The following is a 7,603-nucleotide window of genomic DNA, read 5'->3' on the forward strand; positions in this document are numbered from 1 at the left end:
ATTCCACATGCAGAGTTCTACCGGTCAGCATGTGACAAACCAGGATCACACTCATTAGTCATATTAAACGACCACTATATGAGTTTAAAAATTTTCTTGGTTGCTCATTCATGAGAAAATATTGTTTAAACAATTGTGTTGCGGAAGCGTAAGTAATTACAAAAATCAAATGGCTAATGTAACTAATGCTGAGTCTAAATGATTGATAAAATCTATGCGACTCCATAATGCATCCTAATCCTCATGGATGATACCTTAGCAACCTGAGAAAGACATGCAAGAACAAGTGTCAACACATAATAATGAGTGAGTTCAAAGGTTATAGTTTATAGTCATATAATAAGTTGTTGTTTCCCAAAAGTTTTCCACCATTTCAAACCCGAAACAGTAAGTTGTAGTGTTTAGCAGTTACTTGTTATATTTGTAGGTAGCTAAGCTAAGTTACATCACGAAAGAGTTCGAAACCGAAGCTGACTGTTTTTGCCTCTGAGTGCCAGGTCTATCACTGACAATGGCGAGAAGTTAGGCCAATTCTAAACCCGTTGACCATTACCGGTCTAGCTAGCGCGACTAGCTCGAGTGGGGCTTGTCGGGTCCAGCAGTACTACTCAAAATTCTCCCGCTATCCACACAATACTAACAATCTGAGGTTTGTGAGGACTTTATGTGATAAATGCTACTTTGTGACCATTACTAATATAACAAAAACCCGAATAGTTGTAACGTTACCTTACCGTAACGTTATGACATTACTTTACCGTAAGGTAGTGCATGCTTCTCCCTCAGTGTTTTAGTAAAAGTTAAAAGAGTAGGAACGTGAACACACCTGATGTGCAAAGCATAATACTCCATATAGCAAATAAAGGCAAGCAAAGCCGAAGCTTGAAATATCCAATCTTCTCGTGCCCTACTACAAATAAAGGACACCTTAAACTCTAATGGAAATAACCCTAGCTAACAACTTGGTTATAAAGATAGTTTATTTAACTACCTTGTCTAGATCGAAACACGTATTCGATTTAAATGTGTGCACTTGACGAACCGATAGGGACTCAATTTGGTTTCTTGTGAATAAATTTTATGTAAAAATAAAATAAAATATATAAACATAACAAAATATTCAAATTGCTTAACTAAAGCTTGTCGTAAGAAAAATCATTTTTCGATTGATCAAGCGAAACATCTAACTGGTTGCGAGTTGTAACTCGTTTTGTAAATATATATAAACTAGGATTGCGACCCGCCGCAATGCGGCGGGGATTCTTTAGTTATAACTAAATCGATCTAGGACTCGCACGTCATATGTTAAACCTGTCAAACGGGGAAAAAATAGATGATGTAAAAAAGTTCACCCACACACGCACGTTGCCTCGTGTTAACTCGCAAAATTTAGAACGAAACGTAAAAACGTTAAATCAAAGACGCACGTTGCGATGTGTTAAGTCACAAAGTTTAGAACCAAGCATAAAAAGAAAAATTTGCGGAAAATGAAAACTATGAAGGACCAAAGTTGAAAGTAAAAAAAGTTATGAGGATAGATTGCAAAAGATAAAAAGTTTTGGGTTAGAAGTAATAAAACAAATAGTTTTGTGTTAAAAGTAATTTATGAAATACTTTTGAGTGAAAAGTAAAAAAAATCAATTTTTTTAGAAAACCCCCAAAGCTAACGTTACAACAACCATATGTATAACCATTTTTTCTTTGAGAAACCACCAAAGCACACCCCGCGTTGCGGCGGGGCGTAAAACAGTGTCAAATAATACTAATGTCACACAACCGTCATCGACCACCAACACTCACTCGACCTAGGGTATGCATGTTGCGACGAACCTGTCAAACATGGGAAAATAGAGGTAAAAACGTTGAACCACACATGCACGTTGCGTCTTATTAACTCGAAAAATTTAGAACTATACGTAAAATGAAAATTTGCAAAAGATGAAAAGTATAAGTGACAAAAGTTGTGAAGTTAAATTGCAAATAATGAAAAGTTTTTGATTAAAACTAAAAAATCAAGGTTTTTTTTTTTTGAAAGATGCCCAAAGCACAATGTACAACTCATGATGCACTAAAAAGTTGCTTCTTTATATATGGAATAATGTATTTACTTATATATATGCTTGAGAAACATGTTTATCACTACTAAGTATAATAATACAAGTTGTATAAACATTTTCCAAAAATCAAGTCTCCAAGCTTATAAATATCATTATCTTTTTGTAGAATATACGTATATAGATCAAACGTATATGTATTAGAAATTTGAGCAATAATTTGTCATTTAATTGTTGAAACCTTGAATAATCTGAACAAGGTTTCGGATGATATCCAAGCTTTAAAACGTTTTGAGAGTTTAATTACACATCTATTTATTTTTTATAAAATTTTGGACATAGTTTCCTCTGTTTCTACACAGCCCATACAACACAAGTTGTCTAAAATTTTCCACAATTCCAACGTCTAACACGTATTTTCAGCTAGAAACAATTATTTAACAACATTCACACTTTATGTGTTGTATATAAACATAGACATTTGTAAATATATACTACTATATATATATATATAGGGAGCCGCTAGAATGAAAACCACCCCGAGTTGTAAGAACCGCGAGAACTATACCCCACGGGTGGGCGTTCACCATGATTTTTTTTTACAACTAGATGTGTGTATTATAAACACAGCCGTAAAAAAAAAATTTTAAACGCCGCGGCCGAGGGGGTAGTTTTTTACACCACAAGTTTGGTGAAAAAAAAGAAAAAAGAAAAAAAATTAAAAACACCAAACTTGTGGTGTAAAAAACTACCCCCTCGGCCGCGGCGTTTAAAATTTTTTTTACGGCTGTGTTTATAATACACACATCTAGTTGTAAAAAAAAATCATGGTGAACGCCCACCCGTGGGGTGTAGTTCTCGCGGTTCTTACAACTCGAGGTGGTTCTCATTCTAGCAGCCCCCTATAAATATATATATATATGTATATATATATATATGTATGTATATATATATATATATGTATGTATATAAACGGGATTAGGAGAAAACGCTCAAAAGTGTGAGAACGGTGAGAACGCTTCCTGGCCCAACACGTGTCACGCTGCTTAGAGAAGGCCGGGGGGGGGGGGGGGCTTTTTTTGTCCTTTCATATTTCTTTTTTTTAACGCGTGTCACTTCACCTTTTCATTTTTTTGGCGTTTAATAAATACGCAGCGTTTTTATTGTTTTTAGATCAGAATCATAGTAAACATTTTGGCGTTTTAAGTATTGTTTTGGCGTTTTTATTGTTTTTAGATCAGGATGCAGGCGTTTGATGTAAAAAAATCAGAAATTTTCTTGTTTTTATTATATCAAGTGTTTTGCCATTTAGGATACAGGCCTATAATGTGACAGACAATTATAGCGTTTTGAAAAGATAAATAAATTTCAATTTTCCATTTAGTGGTATTAATATAACTATAATGTTTGGCAATAATGATACCGTCTCTTTATTTTACTGTTTCTTTCAATTTTCGTCTGTCAATTAGTGTTGATTTTTCCGGTAATACTTTGTTTGCGTTTTTGGCGTTTTATATAGCAACCTCGTGCTTTGCTAGCATTCGTTATGATATTAATAAAGTAGTCGTCTTTTCAGTTACTGTGTATTTTTACTGTTTTTGTTCAGCTTTTTATGAGTTTTTAGGGTCATAGACTTTCCATCTCCCAAGTTTGGCGTTTTTGAATGGGTTTAAGTAGTTTTTAGCGTTTTTTTCCCATTTTTAGCTTTTATTAATTAATACTTCTGCAAACTACTTTCATTATAGTTTGGGAGTTTTTGGCGTTTTTACTCCATTTATGGAGTTTCATATGCATTATGACTGTTTGGCGTTTTATTAACATAATGTATCTTTTTATTCTAAGTTGAAAAATACATAACAAACAATAGAAAAAGAAAATTAAAAAAATAAAAATAAAAACAATTCATCTTCCAAATCTTCATTGTCATCAGTCTCTTTCTTCTTTGAATCATGTTCGCTGGTGGTTTGGCTTAGCCATGCTTGTGTTTTTGTGGCCGTTTGGAAAGACAAAATGACATAAGTTTTTTGTTTGAATATGTATCTTCAAACAACTCATCAGTGTCATTCGTCTTTTCATGCCATTAAAATATTCATCAAGAACAAAACACAGAAAATGACATAAGTCTAACCCCAACATGTTTTTGTTTATGATTTGTCCATCTCATGCAGCAAAATGTTATTTGAGTCACAGCACCCCAGGGAAGAATGCATTATCCGAAACTTTGGCGTAGAACAATATTTGAATATACAAGAAACGATATTTGGCATTTTTGGCGTTTAACTGAGGAAATAGTGTATCTGAAAGTAACGTCGATTTTTTTGGAATCTTTGATGTTTGAGTGTTTTGGCGTTTTCTAAGATGAATTGTATATAGTAGAAAATATGGCGTTTTTTGAGTAGTTGTGTTTGATGTTTTGGGGATTTTGGAGTTTGTAAGATGAATGGTATAGTAGAAAATATGGCGTTTCAGATTCTGGGGGTGTGTTTTTATGTCTGGGATGTTTTTGTTTATATAGTGATGTGTTTTGGTCCGTAATGGCGTTTTATTCATCAGTATGGCGTTTTGGTATAGAGGTGTAAAGATCTTTTTACCCTTAATGAGGCACGTCTACGTAATAAAATTGATGTTATTTACGAAAACGCCACCGCGCCAATCTAGTCCATAGATTGTTTTAATCGGAGGATCCATAAGCGTTCTCACCGTTCTCACACTTTCTACCGTTTTCTCTAAATCCCGGCCCTATATATTGTAACACCCAGAAAATGTAAATCTTTTATTCTAAATAAAACGTCGGTATATAAATAAGTGAACAAACTAGGATTAAAAATAACCTAGTTAGATAAAAGTCTTGTAGTGACTTATAAGTGGGTTAAAAACACTAAAATATAAATCAAATGATAGTAGAGGGACAAAAAGTGTTTAAATTGAAAATTATTATAATTAAACATAATTAAACATAAAACACACACACTTGTGTGTGTGCTGGCTTGATCAAAACACAGAGGGGCGACCAGGGTCCTTTCAAAACCCTAGTTCATGCTAAAACCCACAAACTGAAGATCAAATTCGTTCCCAAATCAAAATCCGAATATAGAATAGTGATCTCCACTGCGAGGGGGTCATAAGGTATGTAAATTTCATAGAAAAACCTTGTCTAAATTTCTGGATAAGCCTAAGAAATTCGAAAATCATATTGCATGAATGTTGTTTTGGATGAGATAGGAATGATATTGTGTCTAGGAGTAAAACCCTAGTCAATCACTTGTTGAAATTAGGCCTAATTCTTGTGAATTCATGATCACCATTGAAGGTGATAAGTGGGTTTTTGTAGGAACATGTTAAACACAAGAAATTGATAGTTGTTCTAGTGTAATTTGAATTCTAGTAAGTAAATTCAGATGTTTTTAATGCAAAAATTAATATGAACATGTTTAGTTGATGTTAATATCGGCTAAATAACAAGCCATGAACTTGATTATAATTCTTGAGAAATTGTGCCCTTAAAGTGTTTGTAAAAATGCCTAAAAGAAGGATTAAAATTAGAAATCTGAGCTAGAACGCATGTTTGTAGAATTAAGGCGAACTATGCGTTGTATGTTAAGCAAAATAGTTCTAAACGGATTTTGTTTGATACTAGTTAAATTAGTACAAAAACTATACGCGTCAAAATAATACATTTTGCATTTATTTGTTTCCAGCTGTACATTCCATTTTTGACTGAATGGTTAAGATAGACGCGTCGGTAATTTTATTACAGACGTATAGGAAAAAGAATCACTTAAAACGGACTATCGGATTGAAAGTTATGAACAATTGAAGTTGGATTTGTGCTAAAACTTAGAGCTGGGAATTTGCAGCTCAAAACAAGAAACAGGCTGTGAAAAATAGGGTGTCGCGCTACGCGACACCAAAATAACAACATCTTCGCGCGACGCGACGGCAGTGGCGGGCCGCGAAGGCTAAGCCGATATCCGTCGCGGGGCGCGACAGCCCCAATTCGTAGCATTTTGTTTGTTTTTCATAGTTTAAGCCATAGAACTTGTATATACTGGATTTTAAGATGTCAAAACTAACAATTGATGTGGTTTTGAGAGTATTGCTTCATAGTTCGGTTTTGAGAGTTCACTCAAAATTACATAATATTAGCCGAGAGATGAGTGACGTTGTGAGGGGTGTTGACATTGCATAGTTGATTGCTTGAAGGTAAGAAAAGCTTGATTAGGTAGGCCCGTTTTCATTTAAATATTATGATTCGTCAACCTTTTGAACGTTTTGCGAAACCGTTGTGTTTGATGATTTCGTAGTTCGCGTTATAACTTGTTCGAGACTTGCGTTATTGTTAAGTGTTTAAGTTGGACATGTTGCTTGGGATCTTGCTTAGGGACAAGCAAAAGGTAAAGTGTGGGGATATTTGACGTGGTCTAAATTATACATATTTTATATAAATATTTCCTACACTTTTGAATAGTTTTTGGGTTGTTTTTATTCCCGCCTGATTCTCGTTGTAGTATAGTGGTAAGTATTACCGCCTGTCACGCGGGTGACCCGGGTTCGATCCCAGGCAGCGGCGCCAAAAACTTAATGTGTGAAAATGTGTATATTAAATTCGAACAAGTTTTAAAATGGAAGAGTAAATTAGGTTTTTAGCCCCTGTGGTTATATCACTTTTACTATATTAGCCCAAAATAAGAATTTTTAACATATGTGCCCCCATGGTCTCTATAACTAACTATTTTGGCCCCTGAGTCTAACCAAACCCCAAACCCTAGTTAATTATTACTCACATGACAGACACATGATGTCTAATATGGTAATTTCTCCTCCCCCTTTTACTAACACATATTAAAAACAAATTAATACTCATTTACACCATAAAACCCCTAAATTCCCATTATCTTCTCTAAGAAAACCCCCAAATCTGACATTGGAATTCCATTCAGCCACCATCTATCTCCACCTCTACCACTGCTCAATTTAGATCTAACTTATTTGCAGAGGTTAACCAGAAAAGACAATTTGAAATAATAATACATTTCAAAAGAACTTTGAAAAGGAATCTTGATGGTGATATCTGGATATGCTAGAGAATGAAAAGATCATTTCAACAAATGTTTTTCTATATCATATTTTGTTCTTTTCCGTATATATCGACAGTTACAGAAAACACAAACTGGTAATCATGTAACGTCACCGTTCCAAATTGTTGATTATTTAATTAATATTTTGCTCTTTTGATTAATTACCAAAACTCATTGGTGGTGAAGCTAACTAGCAAGGGAATCGTCCAGTGAGTCGAATATGATCGAGAGTGCTTCTGAGACCGTATTTAAGCACAATTTTGTTGCTTTCTCTGAAACCGTCTCCGTAAGCTGCAGATGTATCTGACTCGATCTGGTGTTTAAAGAACTCACCGAGTTGCTTCTCGAACCGAGACCTTTTGCCTTTTTTTTTATGATGCGGGTGCGGGTGCAGGTGCGGATGAAGATGCTGAAGCAACAGCGGTACCGCTAGCTCCAGCCATGATCTCCGAGTCTAACCATATATGAGCA

Source organism: Helianthus annuus, chromosome 3 (genome assembly GCF_002127325.2).
Source record: "Helianthus annuus cultivar XRQ/B chromosome 3, HanXRQr2.0-SUNRISE, whole genome shotgun sequence".
In the NCBI taxonomy this organism is placed as follows: Eukaryota; Viridiplantae; Streptophyta; class Magnoliopsida; order Asterales; family Asteraceae; genus Helianthus; species Helianthus annuus.